Genomic DNA, 24,106 nt, shown 5'->3' on the forward strand with positions numbered 1-24,106 from the left:
AATAGTAATAGTAAAAAATACTCTAGGTCTCACATTTCTTCATATGGGGCTTGGGTGAGGCCTCTCAGGCTTGCCCAATGCCATTTATAAAACATATCCTTCCCTGACCAGCTGTCTGGTGTGTGTGACTATGCGTGTGCATGAGAGAGGAAGAGGCAGGGAACACCGGGGGCCTCCTACGCCTGAGTTTTGGGAGGTGGGAAGGATAGAGGCGCATGTATTTTCCCACCCCTCCAGCAGCATCCCAAGGGGTTGGCTACCAATTCCACGCTCTCTGGATCACCTTTCAAAGGCATCCAAGTTGCTCTTACATTCTCACTTGCTTATTAGTAATGTCAGTGCCAAGAATGATTGCATTTGAAGACAGAGAGAGAAACATATGCAAATTAATTACAATAATGACAAACAAATTCTAACCTTGATATTTACTATTGCAGTTGGCCACTAAAATCCACCATCAGTGCAGCAGTCTAAAGGCATTCAGACCAATCTATCAATGATGGTGTTTTCCCACCGAAAGGGCACCTTTTTGTAGAATAATTCATACAATTTGTGGCATCAGTGTCATTTAGATAAACCAAAAGTACTATTTCTGGGTAAATAAAACGATACACACTTTAAATTCTTGCTATATTGAGAACAGATCTTGCACAAACACAAATATATATACATATACAGTCATATCTTATGTTACGTTTGCTTCATGTTACTTTTTTCATGTTGCGTCCTGCGGCGACCCAGAAGTACCAGAAAGGGTTACTTCCGGGTTTTGCCGCTCGCACATGCGCAGAAGCGCTAAATCGCGCTTCACGCATGCGCACAAGCACCAAATCGCGCTGCTCACCTGCGCAGATACGGCACTTCAGGTTGCGCGCTTTTTATGTTGCTAACTGGCCTCCGGAACAGATCCTGTTCGCAACCAGAGGTACCACTGTACATACATATATACACAAAAATCTCCCGTCAAATCCCAGAAAAACTGTGCCTTACGTTTGAGTTAGCACTTATGATGTTTTTTCCCAAAAATCAGAACCGGTTCTCCGAAAAGAAATAATTATCCCAATCTCTCTCTCTCTCTCTCTCTCTCTCTCTTTCTCTCTCTCTTATATCTATAATTGGCCACCATGCCATACCTAATTTTAACAAAAGGGGATACATTTTTCTCATTTGGCTTTTCAGCTTTAATAGATGCAATTAAGCACTCAAATTCTGTATTTCCCTTAATTATGATATGCGGGGGGGACGGGGACGTACAATATCTCTTATCTGACCCTGGTGACATAATGCCACCCATTTTATCAGCACTTTTATAGTTAACAAAAGGATATTGTACGGTTGTCAGATGTCAAATAGCGGAGTCTAAACAGATTATGATGATTAGATCATACTAAATGGATACATACCCCCTAGCAAATTTGGAGAATATATCCCTGTTTTAAATGGATTTTTTTTTTAAGGGTAAGGGGAAAGATACACAAATACAGTTTTTTCAATGGAGTTATACCAGACTGAATTTATATTATAACTTTCCATGGGCACTAGGGAGCTATAGTATTTCTGTTCCATGTGAAGTCTTTTGGGAAGTAACTGCAATTTGCTACTACAGGCCAAAAAAACAGACCAGCTAGACACCATGCTTAATCTCTGCTTCTCCTTTAACTAATTACAGGTGGGAAGTGATGAGGTGCCAGAAATCACCATGAACACCTCCCTCGTTCTCTTACAATGGCAATGGCACCCACCTGAGAAGTTGGGTTTCGGCTGGAAAAACAACAACCCTGGACAAGCCCAATTCTATCTGCAACGGAAACACAGGAAGAGGCAGGTTTATTGAGATTACAGTGGTACCTCGGGTTAAGAACTTAATTCATTCTGGAGGTCCGTTCTTAACCTGAAACTGGTCTTAACCTGAAGCACCACTTTAGCTAATGGGGCCTCCCGCTGCTGCCGTGCCGCTGCCATGCGATTTCTGTTCTCATCCTGAAGCAAAGTTCTTAACCTGAGGTACTATTTCTGGGTTGGTGGAGTCTGTAACCTGAAGCGTCTGTAACCCGAGGTACCACTGTACTTTTCTTCACAGTGAGATTCAGGCTCCCTGTTGTCAGTAATTAGTTAGGGAAACACAAGATAGACAGCTGCCTGTTACATGGTAAACAAATGCCTAGGTTGGCCCTTAGATATCCTGCCTTATCAGGACATGGTGTAGCCTTTGGCCACAGCTTCTTTGGTTATGGGTGGTTAATAACCCCTAAGTACTGGTTCGTGTGAGCAAATGGTTAGGAGATGGTCTCCTGGCACTTCGTAGAATTGCAGAAGTGGAAGGGACCCCAAGGGTGAACTAGTCCAACCCCCCCCCCCCCGTAATGCAGGGATCCTGCCCACAGCTGTCCCTGGGTGGGCTTGGACCACCAACTTCCTGATTAACAGCCAGACACACTGACTCATTGTGCCACCTTCAATAATGTCGGGGACATATCCACCTTGCGAGAAAGGGCGTTCCACTACTTGAAAACATGGAACAAGCAAATGCAGAAAATGAGGCCACATGCACCCCATACGTTTAAAGCCAGGCATAGGCAAACTCAGCCCTCCAGATGTTTTGAGACTACAATTCCCATCATCGCTGACCACTGGTCCTGTTAGTTAAGGATGATGGGAGCTGTAGGCCCAAAACATCTGGAGGGCCGAGTTTGCTATGCCTGGTTTAAAGCACTATGATGCCATTTTAACACTCATGGCTTCCCCCAAAGAATCCTGGGAGATGTTTGTTAAGGGCTCTATTCCCCTTCCCAGAGCTACAATTCCCAGAGTTCCCTGGGAAGAGGGATGGATTGTTAAACTACTCTAGTTTAGCTCTGGGAGGGGAATAGGGGTCTCCTAATAATTCTCAAGGAAATCAGCCCTGAGTGCTCACTGGAAGGACAGATCCTGAAGCTGAGGCTCCAATACTTTGGCCATCTCATGAGAAGAGAAGACTCCCTGGAAAAGACCCTGATGTTGGGAAAGATTGAAGGCACAAGGAGAAGGGGACGACAGAGGACGAGATGGTTGGACAGTGTTCTCGAAGCTACCAGCATGAGTTTGACCAAACTGCGGGAGGCAGTGGAAGACAGAAGTGCCTGGCGTGCTCTGGTCCATGGGGTCACGAAGAGTCGGACATGACTAAACGACTAAACAACAACAACAACAACAATAATTCTCAGCACCCTTAACAAACTACAGCTCAAACAATTCTTTGGGGGAAAGCCACAGGTGTTTAAAGCATTAGCGGTGCTTTAAAAGTACGGTGCAAATGTGGCCGAGCTGTGAGTGAGCTGACGGCTAAAGCCAGACCGGCAGCCTTGCAGATTCTTGCCTGCTGTTCCTCTTTACTTAAGCTCCACTTACATGGTTTGCAAACGAAGCAGATTTAATCTAATCTTAAGACTTCCATGACCAAAAGGGAACCAAACCCAACTAGTGCTGTTACCCCTGGAACTTGTCGCCACTCTAGGAAGCAAGGAGCACACTGCAGGAGTTAAACTCGGATGTCCCCATCTACAAAATGTTGAGGTCCTCTGTTCCCACACATACGCCACCAAACATAAACACTCTCGCACGCCTGGGAGTCCGCAGAACATTCTTCTCCCCTCTTCCGTCTGTTTAGACAGATGGTTTCTCTGCGATTAGAGCACCTCCGAAACGCAAGCAGAGAGTGGGTGAGTTGTCTGACAAATGAAGAGCAGGGTCTGGGATTTGATTATATAATTTTTCACTTATGTTGTTTCATCTGCTTTTAATTGAGAGAAAACACCCACAACATTCTGGGGCCCTGGGAGGGGACTAGGCGTCGGTGGGTTTGGGAAAGTGTCAAAACCAGAAGCAATCAGAACAATAAGCATGAGTTTCTTACTTATATAACTTAAGTTGTGTGGGCAGCGAGCGCCGCAGATATGCACCCTCCCCATACCTTGAGGCGAACCGGCGCATGCAGCGTTGGCCAGCATGCATGCATGCTCCCTGCTTTGCCGGCCTAAGCAATTCAGCCAGCAACAAAGTTGTGTATGTGTGTGTTAGGTACTGAGTTGAATAGGATCCAAAATGCAGCAGTCTGATTGGTCCTAGAACAATAGGATTCAGAATGCAGCAGTCTGATTAGTCCTAGAACAATAGGATCCAGAATGCAGCAGTCTGATTGGTCCACAGGAGCCACCCAATCCGGCTCCAGGTCGAAGTGAATCCACAACCTGATTGGCCTGCAGGAGAGTCCCGGAATTAGCCAATCACGTGGGGGCCCATTGTGTAAAGAATGTATATAAAGCAGACATTCTGGGGGAACTTCCATTCCTCCTCACCATTATGAGCATGAAATCCACTCTCGACTCCGAGTATGTTTCAGTGTGTGTGCATGTCTTTCTCTTCCCACTCATTGCAGGAGAAGGGACACAAAACTACCAGAGAAATAAGACAGAGAAGCCAGCACTTGGCCAGCTTTGCTGCCTAAGCCTCCTGTATCAAAGAGTGCATTGTTGCTGTGTCAATGCAATCGTTTCACAAAATCAAAGCCAAACTATGCAGGCATTCACGCAAGGGTTTTCAAACGATGCTCTGGGGGAAGCACTGTAGCTCGGCGGTGCACAGGAACCTGCTAGGAACATAGGAAATGGCCTTAACGGAGAGTCTGGCCATTGGTCCATCTGGCTGGGTGATGTCTAAGTGGCTCTCCAAGTTTTTAGCTAGGAACGTTCCCAATCCTTCTTGGAGGTGCTGGGGATTGAAGCTGGAACTGTCTGTCTGCACACAAACTTCTGCCATACAGCCCTTCCCATACTGAGCTACTTCCTGTGGAGAGAACATGCAAAGGTGCCACACACACACACACACACACACACACAGGTCTTGTTTATGGCCCCCAGTTGGGTGAACATGTGTGACTTGGTGGGAGAATATGGAAGGAAAGTTAATGGCTGCTGTGGGGGGGGGGAGCCCACAATAGCAATAACAATTCAATTCAATTGATTGCATACAGCCAAAGGCCTACGCTAGGACGCGGGTGGCGCTGTGGTCTAAACCACAGAGCCTAGGCCTTGCCAATCAGAAGGTGGGCAGTTCGAATCCCCACGACAGGGTGAGCTCCCGTTGCTCTGTCCCAGCTCCTGCCCACCAAGCAGTTTGAAAGCATGTCAAATTGCAAGTAGATAAATAGGTACCGCTCAGGCGGGAAGGTAAACGGCGTTTCTGTGCACTGCTCTGGTTTCGCCAGAAGTGGCTTGGTCATACTGGCCACATGACCTGGAAAAACTGTCTGCGGACAAACACCGGCTCCCTCGGCCTGTAAAGCGAGATGAGTGCCACAACCCCAGAGACGTTCGCGACTGGACTTAACTGTCAGGGGTCCTTTACCTTTACCTTTAAAGGCCTACACAATGAACAACAGACCATCCAAATGTCCCTATTTTCAGGGGACAGTCCTGGATTTACAGAAGCCGTCCTGGTTTCTGATTTGATCCCGGAATGTCCCGCTTTTCCTTAGGGTGTCCCTATTTTCATTGGAGAAATTCTGATTTGATCCCGGAATGTCCCGCTTTTCCTTAGGGTGTCCCTATTTTCATTGGAGAAATGTTGGAGGTTATGGAAGAACAGAGAACAAAAGCAAGGCATTCTTCTAAAAACACACAACGTAAGTCCGTAAAAGTCTACAACAAACATTTACAGCATAAAAATTTAAAATTACAGTGCATTAACATAGGTGGAGCCAAATTTGGCTACCAGATGTTTAATTTGTACATATTTATCGGCTAAGAGTTCAGCTGTCACTTCCTGGGGGAATCTATCTGAGAACCTATAAAGGATAGGAGATAATAAATTTTCTCCAGGCCCTGATATAAAGGACAAATAAACAAATAGTGCATGATACCCAGGGATGAGTAGTTTGCTAGGGGTGCCGGGAGTTAGAATCATACAATCTCAAGAGTTGGAAGGAACCCAAGGGTCATCTAGTCCAACCCCCTGCAACGCAGGAATCTCAGCTAAAGCATCCAAGACAGATGGCCATCCAACCTCTGCTTAAAAACCTCCAAGGAAGGAGAGTCCACAACCTCTTGTGGGAGCCTGTTCCACTGGCAAACAGCTCTTACTGTCAGAAAGTTTTTCGATATGTCAAGTCAGGATCTCAAGTTGAAATGCCAAGTTGTTAGACAACGCCTATTCCCCGTGCTGCAATTCACGGTGGCTTAATACAGCAGCAGAGCTTTGTGCTCCAGCACCGGGGGGTGGAGAGCAGGCAGGGGCGGGGCTGATGCACATCCCGGAGGCGTGGCGCGCATCCTGGGGGCGGGGCACTCCATCTGCAGGGACGTGTCACCCAGCATGGGTGGGGGCACAGCCACGATGGCACCCTACTGGGATAGCACTGCCAGGGCTAGTGCACTACGCCCCGCACTCCTCTTCCTCCGCCCGTGGCTTAATAGTCAATCACTCTTCCCAGAGACTCTGGGAATTGTACCTTTGTGAGGGGACCAAGAGTCTCCCGGCAACTCTTTGCACCCTAAGCCAACTTCAATCCCCGGGATTATTTGAGGGAAGCCATGACTGTTTAAAGTGGTATGATACTGCTATAAATATATAGTGAAGATAAGGTCTGAGTCCAGCAAAAAATGAGGTAGAAGTCGCTGGGCAAGCTTCATAACAGGAACAGACTCAGCTTGGGGGGCCTAGCGGCACCATCCATCATTCTGACAGCCTATTTCTACACACATTGACTTTAGGCCCATTTTGTTTGACAGGATTTACTTATTATTATGTATGCTCGGGGTAGCAGTCTGGCAGACACAACGGGACACGACATGAGAGCTGCAATGAAAATGGAACATCTGTTGGGCACTATGATTGATCGCCGCCGCAAGGTGGAATACCGGGCAAAGGCACGGCTGTTTTTGCCTCAGCGGGGACCTCCAAATTGGCCCCAGAGGCTCCGTTCATGTGAAATTCAACCCTTGCTGAACCCCTGCAGCCAGTGCTTACAACAGGGACGCAGGTCCTTCCCCCCCCCCAGCAGGATAGCCCCCATTCCTTTCAGGGGAATCGCTTGAGGACCACATACCGGCGGGAGAGGGCGGGACAAAAGTGGGCGGAGCAAGGAATGTGAACCTTGCTTTTGTACATTAGACTGCAATGCAGTCGTGCAAAAGCCAAAGGCTTCTACACATTTCTTCCCCACCACCTCCCTTCCCTCCAGAACATAAGAATGTAAGATTAGCTAGCAGGATCAGGCCAATGGCCCACCTAGCTGTCAGGTGTCAGAGGATCCAACCCCCCACAGTACATTGCCAGGAACTGGTAAGACAAGGAAAGTTCTTACCAGTGCTTTTTATTCAATATTCACAGAGAGAGGCTTAGAAATGCAGCCACTTGAAGTCAAGTGGGTCTCCAGCCCCTTCCTCTCTCCCATTATGCATCATCAGTACGGGTGCTGAGACTGCCTCTGAGCTCTCTGCTCTTCTACTTTCAATGCCCACCAGGTTTTGGGGGGGCGTCTGGAATGCTTTCTAAAGACACTATATCCTTCAGCTGTTCCCCCTCTGGTGCTTAATAATAATAATAATAATAATAAATTTTATTTATATCCCGCCCTCCCCAGCCGAAGCCGGGCTCAGGGCGGCTAACAACACTAAAACAGTACAACATGCTTCTTCTTCTTCCTCCTCTCCCATTATTTCCCAGCTTTCCCCCTCATCTGCCTCTGAGCTGTGATCTCCCTCAACCCCCCCCCCCGTTGTAATTCTGAACTGCCTCCTTCTTCTCTATCTGCCCAGACAAGCAAGAAGTATTGCGGCTGTGGCGTTCGTACGGAGCCCCCGGTCGTCTCACGGACTATTGACCCATACACCACTAATCCGCTGCCACCAACCAGGTCCTCCCTGGTAAAATCACTTCAGTCTCAGTCAGGTTTTCAAATTAAAAAAGAAGAGTGTAGTTTATTTCAGACACAAACAAACTTTAACGGCATTCCAAACGTTGTTACTCTTTACTTTCTTAGTCTTATTTTCCTCTCTCTATCTCTTCTACCTTCCCTCACTCAAGAGCACTAACTGTCTCTATTTCCAACTGCCTTTCCCAACCAACCAACCAACCCACTAAAACCAACCAACTACCCACCAACAACTAACTCAAACCTTGGGCTAAGCCCTTTTATAAACAGGTAGGCTCCGCCTCCGGCTTTCCTATTGGTCTACATTTTTAACCCTTTCTCTCTCCCCTGTACAAACATTTTCTAAACGAACGGCAAATGCCACAGCTGCATTCCAAAGACACATTTTAACCAGGCAAAAAGCACTCTGTGAGGGCTCTATCCTGAAGTCCACATTGAGTACGCTACTGTATGCATGTAACGCCAAAGCAGGCCTGTCTTCAAGGTCTACTGTGCCTTACACTTATAGGCAGGCCTGAGGACTCATGACTCAACTGTATTTCATAACTGTAATTATTTCAAGATAGCATCTTTCATTTTTGGTAATGATGACTGGGCTTCCAAAGAAGAGCAGCTTTCCAAAGTACTTTACTCCTCTCCCCTCCCAGCAGCTGCTCCTGGATTTGGGACTGAAGTTCAGGTGTGGAACTCTCCCTCTTCCCCAATCATAATAAATTATATTTTATATTTAAGCTAGTGATACTCATGGGAACAACACACAGCAATGAAATCAACTGTCTCCATGCCTGAATTGTGTTAAATTAGTTCTAAAAAGAGGAGAGGATTGGGCCCGTTAGACTGTAAAGCTCCTGGGAATAGAAAAATGTCTTCAAGAAAAAATGAAAGGAGGAAATAAAAATTTGAAGAAGGAACAGGTTGAATTCTAGAGCCTAATTAACCACGGGCTTATGATGTACGACAGGAATATCCCCATTTACAGATGTCTGAAGGTCTCAGTGGGAATTTTATAAACTTGCCTATGAATACTCAAGTACCAAATACTATATAAATTCAAAACATGTAGTTTGGAATGGAGTGTTTAGAGATGGGTGAGAAATTCAATTCGGCTCATGAACCTATATCAATTGTACCTCCTGAGACAATAATAAATTTCCAGAGTAGTTTTTACAGTTCTATCAAAAATTACTGATTTGGTTATACTATTAGAAATACATAGACGGATAATTATGAAATTATTGTGAGGTTTAATAAGTTGACTGTTTATATTTGGACAGTCAACTTTTCTGCTGTACTTTATTGGAAGGAGAAAAATAATCATTTCCTTAATAACAATCTAAACAATTTATTTAACTCAAACAATAATATTATAGCATATGTATCCATGTTCGTTAACTGATGTGGTTCAACAATTTTTTTAAAAAAAAAAACTCTGACTGAGTTTTAGCGCACATGAAAAACTTAAAACAAATCCTTATTTCCTTAAACAGAAAACTATCTTTAGAAAGATTTTTCCTCCAAAAGCATTTTATTTTAAAAATTCGATTAATTTTTTTAAATTGTTGATTTTTATCCACCCTGCTTAAAGTCCAAGGTGCTTACTGGAGTCCCCCAGGAAGGGAATACCATAGCTTTAAGTCCTGGTGCAAACGTCTTGCTACAAAAAAATCAGACAAATTCATTCACACATTGCGCTCCTGCCTCCTAATGCAAGGTGATACCCACTTTCAACTTCGAGATATGAATCAGCTTGGGCTTTGAATTCTGATCCATCTGTGGCCAGCTGCAGCTCATTCCCAATCCTTGGCCACATATTTTCGTTTCTATACTGGGCGACACAAGTGAGATCATTTTCTTTCTTTTCCACCCACATATAAAGAGGAACAAATATACATTAAACTCGGATTTTGCTCGAAGAGATATACATAAATACAGTACACAAAGAGTTACAATCCAGTTTTGCAAGCACTGGTAAAACGGGGAGCTTGAAAGACGCCAACTTCCTTCCCAGGTGAAGGTATGGGCATCTTTTCAGCAAAAGTTAACACTTTCTGCCCGCCCATCCCAACTCGTCAGCAAATATGTATATAAAAGAATATCGTCACTAGCAAGTGTTGGTTCCAGCTCCTGATGGTATCTCAGGATTGTCAAGTGCCTTTCTCAGAATGACACCAGACATCTGTTCTCTGTTCAAAGTCAGTCACCTTCAGCCCAGTTTAGCAGAATCCATTTTCTTCTGCTGCTGCGCTGCTGCTGCAGAAACTGGTCTCTCCAAATATTAAGACACAGCTTTCCCAGAAATTAAACCTCAGGATTCAGCAAGCTCTGAGCTTAGCTGCAGACTCTCACAGATTGCCTGGTCTCGATTATTTACATCTTTCTCTGTGTATGTCTCCGCAAATCCTGTTGGTTGGCTGTAGTCATCTTTCTTTTTCGCGTGTGTGTTGTTCTATAAACTGTTGTTGGATCTGAACAGCCTGGACTTGGGCTTTGTATGCACTGCACTATACAGTGGTACCTCAGGTTAAGTACTTAATTCGTTGTGGAGGTCCGTTCTTAACCTGAAACTGTTCTTAACCTGAAGCACCACTTTAGCTAATGGGGCTTCCTGCTGCCGCTGCGCCGCCGGAGCACAATTTCTGTTCTCATCCTGAAGCAAAGTTCTTAACCTGAGATACTATTTCTGGGTTAGCTCATCTCGCTTTCAGGCTGAAGGAGCTGGCATTTGTCCACAGCTTTCCAGGTCATGTGGCCAGCATGACTAAGCTGCTTCTGGCGCAATGGAACACCATGACTGAAGCCAAAGCGCACAGAAATGCTGTTTACCTTCCCGCTGGAGCGGTACCTATTTATCTACTTGCACTGGCGTGCTTTCGAACTGCTAGGTTGGCAGGAGCTGGGACAAAGCAACAGGAACTCACCCCTTCGCAGGGATTCGAACCACCGACCTTCCAATCGGCAAGCACAAGAGGCTCGGTGGTTTAGACCACAGCGCCACCCGCGTCCCCTAACCATTTCCTCTATGCCATACATAATTGTATAAACGTCCCACGGCCTTCCTGCAGGGGATTTACTCTAAGACCCCTATTACTCAGCGTCTATGTCTGTGCACAATGAATGAAGTAGAGGACTTCATACATTTCTTTTTCTACTGCCCTATTTATGAGCTAATAAGAACTAAGCTCCTCCTCCTGATCCCGTCCACCATCACATCTAAGGAAGACTGTTTGAAATCGCTTCTTGTGGACGCAAATCCCCAAGTTTCACGTGGGGTGGCAATCTTTATAGTGCAGGCCTTGAAACTCAGGGCTACTTGGACTGGGTAGTGTGTCCTAGACCTGGACCTGTTTTAACTCTTTATTACCTTTTTAACCTAATGTGCCGAGCCTATTTTGGGGCCATTATATGCTTTATATACATCCGCATTCTAGATTCCCGGCGCTGGCAACTAAATCTTTACATTATTGTCTTAGGGTAATTTAAATGTCATAACCCCAGTAATATGGCTTTGAATTTTGTTTGGTTGCTTGTCTCTAGCATTTTTTGTTTTATCCTGCTATGGCTGTCTGCTAATGCAATAAAGGTTTGATTGATTGATTGATTGATTGATTGATTGTATAAACGTCTATCATGTCACCTGTCAAATACTGCAACTGTTCCTCATAGGGGGGCCAGGGACTAGGGTTGGCTGTCAAGCATACACCCAGTGGCAAATCCTGTCACATACAGGACAGTAGAAAGAGGAGGAAACCCTGCTGGATCACTCACTAGTGAAGGACATTCCTTGTGGACCTCACAAACTCTTGAACCCACCCAGCACAGAAGCCAAAGGGAGACTGTGCTATATAGCATTTTGCAAGGACAGGTTCTTCTGCATCAGCAGCTACACCTATTCTGGGGTTTTTTTGGGATAAGCTACGGTTTGTTAACTTTAGTTTACAACTGCTCATCATGTTATATGGCTTCAAGTGATCCAGGGGGAAAGAGTCAAAATAGATTAGCTTCACTGAAATCCAGTTCAAAAACTATATTCAATGAGTAAGACAGATGAGACAGAAAGAATGCAGATATTCTAAGCTTAAGATAAGCTTATTCTAAGCTTAAGTATAAGATAAGAAGTTATGTTAAATGATTGTTGGAATTGATATGTTTTATATATATATATATATATATATATATATATATATATATATAACATATCAATTCCCTCGAAGAGCAAAAATTACATGTGTAGTAGGTAACAAGGCCATTTTGGCTTACTGACTGGGGATCTGGAACTCAGTGGTAGAACAGATAGATGGCTGGCAAAAAGAAGGGTCCAAGTTCACACCTGGGAAGCTCCTCTTCAGAGATTTCCTGCCAAGCAAGCTTGAAGGAAGTCTTAGTGACCTAAAACTTCCCCTAGGTTACCTTGGCAGACTTGGGCTGTTCCCTGGTTATCTAGAGAAATTCCAGGTTCACTTCACTCCAGCAATAAACAAGAGATAAAAGTGAGGCTGACACTTAGACTCCCTTTTTTTCCTTCAAAAGTTCTATTAAAGGAATGGCATGCAAGTAATTTAATAAGAGCATTGCTCCCTGTGCAACTTGGGAGGCACCAGAGGAGACAAAAATGCTTAAGGGATTATTTTCTGAGAATTTCTTTTTAAAAAATAAAAATATCTTAGCTAACTCTCTGCAGAGTCAATTAACTCTGGCTCAATTCCCACATGTTTGATGCTCAGAGTGTGGAACTCCTGCAGATATCCCATGAGAAAACAGTTTGCATCTATTTTTCCCCTGATGAAGAGCTGATAAAAGCTAAAAACACATTGGTTCCCCCCTGTTTTATTGCTTCAAATGCCCATGTTTGTAATCACGTAAAGGTAAAGGGACCCCTGACCATTAGGTCCAGTCGTGGCCGACTCTGGGGTTGTGGCGCTCATCTTGCTTTATTGGCCGAGGGAGCCGGCGTACAGCTTCTGGGTCATGTGGCCAGCATGACTAAGCCCCTTCTGGCGAACCAGAGCAGCGCACGGAAACGCCGTTTACCTTCCCGCCGGAGTGGTACCTATTTATCTACTTGCACTTGATGTGCTTTCGAACTGCAAGGTTGGCAGGAGCAGGGACAGAGCAACGGGAGCTCACCCCGTCGCAGGGATTCGAACCACTGACCTTCTGATCGGCAAGTCCTAGGTTCTGTGGTTTAACACACAGCACCACCCGCGACCCTTGTAATCACTACATCCTCACTAATAGGATGCTACCCTTTTGTACCAACTGCCCCTGATCACATGCACTTGAAGTGTTTATGCTAGAACTGGCCATTCATGGAACTCTTCCTGAGGTAAATGTGCTAGCTAGGAAGCTAGGACTCTGCTCCCTTTCCAAATAATTACAAAACTGATCCCAATATTTTTTTTGTATAAGCATTTGTGTGTGCACATTCTCTCTCTCTCTCTCTCTCTCTCTCTCTCTCTCTCTCTCATCTGTGTCTGTCTGTCTGTCTGTCTGTCTGTCTGTCTCTCTCTCTCTCTCTCTCATCTGTCTCTGTCTCTCTGTCTCTGTCTTTCTCTCTCTCTCTCTCTCACACACACCAGTTTTACACAGGAGTCAGTCCCAGGCCTTGCTCCCAAGAATTGCACTAATGAACCAGGTCTGCTGGCAAGTCGGATGCATGGACAGACAGCAACTTGCAGAAAAGAATCCTTAGGGTGTCCACAGCAGGTTTGAAAACACACAACCACGTATCTCATAGTGTCAACACAGATGTGCTCACACCTGGGAGACTTTCAGGGAAGACACCATTTCATGACGCCTACATCACTGTGGTGGAAGAAACCCGAGGCCGTTTAAGCCAGGTCACTAGCACCACAGACCTGAATCACCCAGGTAATCCTAGATATCCAACCCCATGCCATTGCCTGTTTATATAGACCTAAGATCTAGAACCGTCTCTCAGCCTTGACAGTTTCATCTGCATCAACAGCCAGTCTTTATACCAACAAGATGCAAGGGGTAGTTTCTATGGTCCTTCTCCATGTTCGCCACCATGTTACCCTGTTATCAGCCATGAGGTAGGTGAGGCTGAAGTCTCCAAGGTGACTGAATGTGCTTCGTGGCTGGGTGAGCATCTGAACCCAGGTCTCTAACTACTAGAGTGTCCTGCAGAGACCACCCTATCAGGAGGTCCATTCTGAGCAGTGTCGGAACCATGCTTTCAGTCTGGCAGCACCTGTCCTGTGGAACTCCCTCTCAACGCACATCCCTATGGTCCTTTTGGCACCTGTTAAAGACATCCCTGTCAAGAGCCCATCAATATCTTCTTCCCAGTTGGCATCAGTCTTTGAATTGATTTTATATATGCACTGCTGTCATTTTAATATATTGTCTTTACATAGGCAATTCTTTGAGATGCAGCTGTTTTGCATAAGTTGATATTGATCTCTTTATACATACCTATTATTTTAAATTGCTTTGGGGTGCCTCAAGGGAAGAGATTTGTAAACAGCAACAACAACATTGGCTCTCACCAAGAAGGCCACTAGGCCCTCTCTCTATGATGCCAGATTGTCCCCCTTCCAGGCCTTTGGACCTTCTGCTCCATGCACTTAAGGACATAAGAAAAGCCCTGCAGGATCAGACCAAAGTCCCATCTGGTCCAGTATCCTGTTCTCACAGTGGCCAACCAATTGCCTAAGAGGATCCTGCAAGCAGGGGACCAGGATTCCCAAGAGCCATATAACTTCTCCATCCATTCTGGGCTTGAGCTTGCTAGCACTTGGACCTGAGGAATCAACACAAATTTGCACATTTTCTTCTTCACAGGAGCAAGTTGTGGTTACAACAAAATGACTGCTGGTTAAACCAATAAGAACGACCATCAGACATTGTACTGTGGCTGCCCACTCTAGTGACGAGAGGGAGAGAAAGAGAAGTACCGGCTCTCTTTGCCTGGCAAAGATCTTTGAGGGTTTCTCAGAAAAGTTTATTTCATTAACAGCTATCCATCTTTGCCCATTTGCCATCTGAAATCTACAGAAGTTTCGGATCTATACATTCAGGCATTACATAGCTTCTAATAAGCCCATTACATAATCTTTTAAGAGGCCAGCCCCTTGCAAAGGAGTTGATCGTTCCCCTTCCAAACTTCTGGGGTGCTCAGTGTATTGGGAGCAAAGCCAAATCAAAAGCAATGTGAAACCCGGCAAAGAAAAGTCATTTTAAATTGTACATGCCAAAACTGAAGGCGACAGATAGCTTTCCAGAGGAAACTTCCATTTTTAATCCTTTAACAGCCAGATCCCTGCCATCGTTTATATTGAAAGCAACCCCTCCTGTTCTGCAAAAATTAAAAAATACCCTATATAAAGTCATCCTTCTCCCCTTGTTAGCAGGCAGGAAGCTGAAGCTTCGACTGCCTAGGGCTGTTGCCAGCTCCATGACAGCTTGGCAACAAGTTGAGAGAATCAACACGGACAGTTGACATATACGCGTAGAAGTTTGAAGTGTACTAACCTTGTGCCCCGAGGGAGGAAAGCGACCCATTATCCTTCTGGTGTTTTTTTTTCTCCTTTTAAAAAAGAATAGCCAAGTACTCTCCTTCAGTGTTAAGTGAAATGACCATGCCAGTGTTAAGGAAAAGGCAACTGAGCACCGAGGGTCTCTTCGAAAACTGGGAAACGGCTTCTAGCTAAGTGCTTCTTTAGCTCAGAGATCTTGAGCTTGTTCCACAGAGGCAGTTTAAGGGAAAATCCAGCCCACGAGATCCTTCAGCCTATGAAGTCGAGCTGATCAAAGGGAAGCCACTCCCCTTGGAGCCAATTCGAATGGGAGGGAGGCAGAGAGGGAAAGCCACAGTCTGAATGAGCTTATTAAGCCCTCTGTGTTTTGCCACTAGACACTCTCTCTCAAAACCCAGGGGAGCATTATTATTTTTTAAAACGGTGCAGGTAGATGAACTTCATCGGAGATATATTCATCTGCAATTGTTACCCACATCTCTTCAAGGTATTTGTGACCCACAAAGCGCAAGATTCTGCAGCTTGTTTACAATGCAAATGAATTGCATTGTGCATCCCTTTGAAGACAGCTGCAGTGTGATGGGGAATATGTTATTCATTCCACTGCATTTTAACCCTCTTTAAAGTCAAGCAGTTTGCAGTGAAAAAGCCTGCAATTTTCAATGCTTGTTCAGTGTTCCTACAGATCACATGCCGCTGTTGTAAAACCAGGTGTGTCTATCGTAGCCATTTAAACAGTCAGTGTTTATTACCCCAAGTGCAAATGCAAAGAGGTGGGAGAAAGCTAGAAAAGGACTTGCTGCAATTTTTCATTACGGTGGCTGCTCAACTCTTCACTTGACAAAGCAACAGAGTCTAGATACAGAATTCATAGCATTCTTAACACAACCATGCATATAACAGGGATCATTATTAATGTGCTAGCAGTTCTTATTTCGGCTGCAACCCTCAGCACATGTATAGCAAATCCCATTCACTGCAAATTCACCCAAAACAAAGTGTGCATGGGATTGGAGCCTTTCCAGTAAGGAACTTTCACTGAGATCTAGCAGACTTCGATAGCGATGCTTGAGCCTCGCTCCCTCTCTCAACAGCTGCTTCCATGTCAGGTACAAAACCCACGGTCCATGACACCCAGACTGCTACAAAAGTCTGAAATAAGATGTTTTAATTCTAATAGCTGAAATGTCTGCATTAACAGGTTGAAAGGTTGCTGTCCTTACTGTCCTATTATCTTTCTGGGTTTCCCTGTTCTTTTCCTTCTATTAAGCAAGAACACTTACAGTGTCTTAGGGAGCAATCTTAACACACAAGTAGGGGGACACGGGTGGTGCAGTGGGTTAAACCACAGAGCCTAGGACTTGCTGATCAGAAGGTCGGCGGTTTTATAGAAGTAATTTTATTTACTTCTATAAAATGCTGGCTGGGATCCAGACAGGCCTATAGATGCATGTGATGCCGTCAATGTTTGACTTAGGGGCCTAAGTTCAGAACTCCACTTGGCAGAGTGAGCTAGAGAGCCCCCTTTTCTGGGAAAAAGGACGTGGGTGGCGCTGTGGGTTAAACCACAGAGCCTAGGACTTGCTGATCAGAAGGTCGGCGGTTCAAATCCCCGCGACAGGGTGAGCTCCTGTTGCTCAGTCCCAGATCCTGCCAACCTAGCAGCTCAAAAGCACATCAAAGTGCAAGTAGATAAATACTTTCCACTGCGGTGGGAAGGTAAACGGTGTTTCCGTGTGCTGCTCTGGTTCGCCAGAAGCGGCTTAGTCATGCTGGCCACATGACCTGGAAGCTGTACACCGGCTCCCTCGGCCAATAAAGCGAGATGAGAGCAGCAACCCCAGAATCGGTCACAACTGGACCTAATGGTCAGGGGTCCCTTTACCTTTACCTTTAGCTAGTGTAGGAAAAGCCAGCGTAAGTTAAGACTGCATAATGTACACAAGATCCAAACTCTGTTCAGCAGTGGAGCTAATGCTGGCTAAGCTAGCCAAAGTCTGGCAGAGGGAAAACAAGCTGTTAAATAATAATAATAATAATAATAATAATAATAATAATAATAATAATAATAATAAATAATAAATAAAATAAAAATTTATTACTTATACGCCGCCCACCTGGTTGGGCCTCCCCAGGGTGTCTTCCAACAAGTTGTTTTAAATATTAAATATTGCTTTAGAGTTACAAACCACATGGAAGCCATTCTGGTATACAAGCAGTATGTAAAATTAATAAAGAACAACCACAATAAAGTTAGAAACTGTGGGGGGCATGACTTCTACCCCCTCCCCTCATTTCAGACCACAAGTATGCCCGTTCAAAAAAAGATACAGCCATATTTTTACCTACTCATTGTTACTGCAAAGGCTGGGGGGCGGGAGAACCCACCCCCCTCCAGATGTCATTGGACTCCAACTTCTGTCAACCCCAGTCGTCATGATTGACAGTCTGAGATAGAGATGGGGAAGAACTTTGGTTCGGCTTGCATTCAAAGGCAAACATGTATCATTCGGTTTTGAAACAGTACGAGTACTGAAACGCAGCCACCCTTTGAAATTTGCATTTCTCCTAATCTCGCAATGCACTTCTGCAGCGAAGCAACGTATACAAAAATGTTGCGGTAAAGTGTGCATAAGAACAAAGAGGTTTGGTGAAAACAACATACAGAAATGCACTAAAGCAGGACAAAAAAAAATTAGACAAAATTGCATGCAAAAATGTGCAATAATTCACACTTAAAGAGACTGATGAATTTTTTGTCGGTTTTTGTTGTAGGCAGGGATGAGCAAAACCGATTTCTCTCAGTTTCTTTTTCCAACCTTCGGTGCAGTTTTACACATTTCCACATCAGTTTGTGAATTTATTCTTTTAAGTCCTTGTGAAAATTCACCAACATTTCATTGCAAATTTCTCCTAATGTAAACATTTTGTGTGCAGTATGCATATCTTTGCAAGGAATTTACCCTAATGTAATGCATTTTTGTACATTACCTTCACTAATTCCAGTATGTATCCATCTTGGATCTGAATTGGTTTTATGTAAGTTCTGTTGTTGTTTCAAACTGTTTTTGTTATCTATAATTGCTTCTTAAAATTTGTTTTGTATATTCTTTAAACATGTTATCAAATTGAAAATCCCTTTGGGTTGCCTCATGGGAAGCTATTCATAAATGAAATCAATAATAATAACAGCTTTTAAGCATACTCTACCTAGTGCATGTGTTTTTGTACACAATACTCAGTTGGAGAATTGCAATGGAAAATTTAGGACTGTATTTTGACTCCATTGTTCCAGGAAGTGTTAATGAGATAGATTCACCTTTAAATGCTAACTGAATAGAAATTCTCCACCCTACACGTCTAATTGTAGTCAGAAGCTCTTTGTGCATGAAAGACTTTTGGAGCAGTGGCATAACATCACTGGAATCAAAATACCTGTCTGTATCTCCACAACCCTGATTTAATTCAGATTTACCCTTTCCTGGGGGGAAAGCCAATATGCAAAAGAACCTGGTTGCCAAAAAACCATTTACATTATCTCAGAAGACTCATTTGCAAATAAAATACCATTTAGATGCATCCTCAATCTCAGCTCTGCGTTCTTGTATTTTCCCCACCATTGTTTTTTGTTTTGTTTTGTTTTGTTTTGTTGTTTAGTCGTGTCCGTCTCTTTATGACCCCATGGACCAGAGCACGCCAGGCACTCCTGTCTTCCACTGCCTCCCACAATTTGGTTAGACTCATGCTGGTAGCTTCGAGAACACTGTCCAACCATCTCGTCCTCTGTCGTCCCCTTCTCCTTGGGCCCTCAATCTTTCCCAACATCAGGGTCTTTTCCAGGGAGTCTTCTCTTCTCATGTTACTGCCACGGCAACAGACTGAGGTTGAATCCTGACAAGACAGAAGTACTCTTTTTGGGGGACAGGGGGCGGGAGGGTGTGGAGGACTCCCTGGTCTTGAATGGAGTAACTGTACCCCTGAATGAACAGGTGCGCAGCCTGGGAGTCATTTTGGATTCACAGCTGTCCATGGAGGCGCAGGTCAATTCTGTGTCCAGGGCAGCTGTTTATCTGAGGCTGGCTGAGACTCTACCTGCCCGCAGAATGTCTCGCCAGAGTGGTGCATGCTCTAGTTATCTCCCGCTTGGACTACTGCAATGCACTCTATGTGGGGCTACCTTTGATCTGGAAACTACAACTACAGGTGATCTGGAAACTACAACTAATCCAGAATGCGGCAGCTAGACTGGTGACTTGGAGAGGCCACCAAGACCATATAATACCGATCCTGAAATACCTACATTGACTCCCAATACGTTTCCGAGCACAATTCAAAGTGTTGGTGCTGACCTTTAAAGCCCTAAACGGCCTCGGCCTAGTATACCTGAAGGAGCGTCTCCACCCCCATAGTTCTGCCCGGACACTGAGGTCCAGCTCCGAGGGCCTTCTGGCGGTTTGCTCACTGCGAGAAGTGAGGTTACAGGGAACCAGGCAGATGGCCTTCTCGGTAGTAGCGCCCGCCTTGTGGAACGCCCTTCCATCAGATGTCAAAGAAATAAACAACTATCTGACTTTTAGAAGACATCTGAAGGCAGCCCTGTTTAGGGAATGATTTACTCATTTTCTGCAGGAGGGACTTCCTCATTTCATTTTGAATTTATATTATTATATATTGCCACAACATAATGGGACAGAATAGTGCCACTCTAAGGGCTAGAGACATTTTTAAAAAGAAAAAAGAAATGAAAGGTGAGAACCTGGGGCAGCTAATGGTGAAAACTGGCACCGTTGGCATGGCTAGAAACTAAAAATACCCCACCTTTAAACACCTCATACTTGCCTAACAAGGCTAATAAGGAAGAGTCTAGAACTGAACCAGAATCAGAGGAATGCTCAGTTCATAAGGATAATAGACCTGAAGCTGCCATCTTTAAACACAATTAAATGGAACCACATCCTCTTGAACTCTGCAATCCCAAAACCATAAACCTAAGTACGCTTAATTAAACCAAATGCATATTTATTCTTTCCCCATTTACCACTTCCATCATTTCCACCTCCCTTCCTCCGTTGTCTCCTCTGTGTTTTAATATTAGATTGCAAATTCCTCTTGCACTTTGCAAAGTAATCTGCCCATTGATGACACGGCAAATCAACGAACATCGAAGTGGAGCTTCCAAGCAAACAAATATTACATATTGCGTCAGACATGTCATTTCCTGGTTACTCCGGAAAACTCATCGCTTTGATTTTGATGGAACAAGGCCCTTAACAAGGTGCCTTAAGGACTGCCTGGTTCTTTATGATCCACCTCAATCTCTGAGGTCTTTTGACGGGGCACTTCTGGTAATCCTAGGCATGACTGGCCTTTCCCTGGGGCAGGCCTTGCCCTGTGGAACTCCTTGCCAATAGGGCTTCGGCAGGAGCCATCCCTGCTCATTTTTAAGGGGGCAATCCTATGCACAAGAAGCTGGATGTTAAGCCAGTGTAGAGCCTGAACCAGATTCAAACCCCGTTCAGCAGCCGGACAGCTGGCAGAGGGAAAACAAGCCTTTAAAATGGTGCTCCATCCTGAATGCGCTTAGGATCCGGTCTAAGTCTCCCCACTCTGCTCCTGCCCCCACTAACACCCCTTTCCCCAGTTTAGCAAATTGAGTCATTATATAAAATAAAGAAAGGTAAAGGAACCCTGGATAGTTAAGTCCAGTCAAAGGCGACTATGGAGTTGCAGCGCTCATCTCGCTTTCAGGCCGAGGGAGCCGGCGTTTGTCCATTTACCTTCCCGCCAAAGCGGTATCTATTTATCTACCTATCGGTACCTATTTATCTACTTACACTGGTATTCTTTCAGCTGCTAGGTTGGAAGAAGTTGGGACAGAGCAATGGGAGCTCACCCCGTCATGCAGATCCGACACCTTTACCTTTGAGCCAGTGTATCTTTGGCTGAGCTGGGGCTGGAGCCTTAATGCCAGCTGAGCCAGACACTACATTCTAAGCTGCCCATCCCAGCAGATCTTGCCCCTAAATGTCTCCTGAAAACTGTATTATTACTCAGGCAGGACTTTCAAAACTGAGATTCTTGGCCAATCAGCTCTTACAGATATGGCTGGTGCGTTTATTGCGCTAGGTGTGCTTTTTAGCCTGTGTACCTCCTTATGCTATTCTATGTCGAAGTGCGGTTTGTTGGAATTTAAGTAAATAATAAATAAATAAAACTTCCAAATAGGTATGCTGGGGATCACAAGCTCTGTCTAGACAAAAAGTCACAGTGAGACATCCAAGAGCCATTCATAAAGCATGGGAAATAGACAAAGGAAGGCTGCTGGGAGATTTACTGACTCATACAGTGCCTTTCGGTCACCTAGTGAAAAGTTTCCTTTTTTAATTTTTTTCTCCTAGGCATTCTTCTAATGAAAGAAAGGGGACAGCGTGCACCAAAGCCACAAGCAAGACATTTGCACACAGGCCAAAACTCATTAGATAAATCTGTAGTTAGCAGTGCAGCCATTTGCACAACAAACGGATCCCTAGACCTTCATTAAGTAAAGGTAAAGGGACCCTGACTGTTAGGTCCAGTCGTGACCGACTCTGGGGTTGCGGCGCTCATCTCGCTTTATTGGCCAAGGGAGCCGGCATACAGCTTCCGGGTCATGTGGCCAGCATGACTAAGCTGCTTCTGGCAAACCAGAGCAGCACACGGAAACGCCGTTTACCTTCCCGCCAGAAGGTATTTATCTACTTGCACTTTGACGCGCTTTCAAACTGCTAGGTTGGCAGCAGCAGGGACAGAGCAATGGGAGCTCACCCCATTGCGGGGATTCGAACTGCTGACCTTCTGATCGGCAAGTCCTAGGCTCTGTGGTTTAACCCACAGCGCCACCCCCGTCCCCACCGCGTCCCGCGACCTTCATTATTCATCCCCAAATGTCCATCTCTGAAATCCAGACTACGTAGGACACTCTCATGTTAAAAAAGCTGATTGGGAGGGAAGAAGTGTTAGAATTGGACAACAACACACAGGGACGGGTGGCAATATGTCACCATTTCCCTGGCTTAAATCAACCCTCTTCCACCCAAAGCTATAATAATTATTATTTATTAAATTTGTTAAGTCGTTTTAACTTGCCAAAGGCAACCCAAAGCGACGTGCAAACCAAAGCTATCAGAAACAGAAGAGAAAAAAGACAGAAGGTTATATACAACTGAATTTTACTCAGAGTGGACCGATTGAAACAAATAGGCCTAACTTGGCCATGTTTGTTAATTTCAATAGGTCTGCTTTGAGTAAATGTAGTTGAATAACACTCAGACGCTCCTCCCCCTAGTGTTTTGGAGTTATGTATGCTTCTTGGGGTTTATAACCTGACTTTTACCTCCATCAGCCAGTTAGAAAGCTGCAAATATCAGCCACCACCATGCCTGCTGACACAGAGACGTTCTCTGCACCTGTCTTCCGCTCATGACCGAAGGAAGGGTGGGTGGCTATCCAACCTTGAGACTATTTAAGAGGTCAGGTTCAATGTATGAGAGGCTGGGCCAGTGCAAACAGGAAGAGGAAGTGGTCTCTCATGTATTGTGGATTTCTGAAGAGATATTTACTGAGAGCTTTCACGGGCACTGCAAGAGGTATTGGTGGGCACACTGGTGCCCGTGGGTGCCACGTTGGAGACCCCTGCTCTATTTTGACCCCTCTCTTTGGAGCTGCAGGCAGAGATCTTCCATGCCACCTGCTACTTGATATTATTCTTAAAACTAGCTATGCCAGTAGTACATGTGAAAAGGATCTAGGGGTTTTAGTGGCCTACACAGCACTCAGGGAGGGATGGACCACAAGCTTAACATGAATCAACATGAGACAAAGCAGCAATAAGGGGGAAAAGCGCTAATGCTAGGCTGCATCAACAGAAGTATAGTATCCCAATTAAGGGAAGTCACTTTATTCTGCCTTGGTCAGGTCCTGTGTCCAGTTCTGGGCACCACAGTTCAAGAAGGGTATTGACAATCTGATACGTGTGCAGAGGAGGGTGACCAAGATGTTCAAGGTTCTGGAAACCAAGCCTTATGAGGAAGCTGGGTGTGTTAAGCCTGAAGAAGAGGAGGCTGAGAGGAGATCATAGAATCATAGAATCATAGAATCATAGAGTTGGAAGAGACCACAAGGGCCATCGAGTCCAACCCCCTGCCAAGCAGGAAACACCATCAGAGCACTCCTGACATATGGTTGTCAAGCCTCTGCTTAAAGACCTCCAAAGAAGGAGACTCCACCATACTCCTTGGCAGCAAATTCCACTGTCGAACAGCTCTTACTGTCAGGAAGTTCTTCCTAATGTTTAGGTGGAATCTTCTTTCTTGTAGTTTGGAACCATTGCTCCGTGTCCGCTTCTCTGGAGCAGCAGAAAGCAACCTTTCTCCCTCCTCTATGTGACATCCTTTTATATACTTGAGATATGATAGCCATCTTCAAATATCTCAAGGGCTGTCAAGCAGGGAATGGAGCAAGTTTGTTTCCTCCTGGTCCAGAGGGATAGATTCAATATACAAGAAAGGAAGAACTTTTTAATGCTAAGAGCTGTTTGGGCATGAAACGGACTCCCTAGGGAAGTGGTGGTTTTTAAGCAGAGGTTGGGTGGCCACCTTTCATGGATGCTTCAGCTGAGATTCCTGCATTGCAGGGGGTTGGACTCGATGGCCCTTGGGTC

General features: G+C 45.0%; 1 protein-coding gene across 2 annotated transcripts in view; it reads right to left on the reverse strand.

The window, feature by feature from the left end:
- Positions 1 to 24,106, reverse strand: part of PLD1 (phospholipase D1) — a 136,049-nt gene that overhangs the window by 101,948 nt on the left and 9,995 nt on the right. Inside the window, exon 1 of one of the 2 annotated variants that reach the window (XM_081862201.1) lies at positions 15,404 to 15,690. The exons of the other annotated variant lie outside the window; for it this stretch is intronic. The gene's annotated coding sequence lies outside the window, so the exon portion shown is untranslated. Of the gene's footprint in view, positions 1 to 15,403; positions 15,691 to 24,106 lie in introns of those variants that run through there. 2 annotated transcript variants of the gene reach the window in all.

Source organism: Podarcis erhardii (assembly GCF_964252035.2).
Source record: "Podarcis erhardii genome assembly, chromosome: 5".
Lineage (NCBI taxonomy): Eukaryota > Metazoa > Chordata > Lepidosauria > Squamata > Lacertidae > Podarcis > Podarcis erhardii.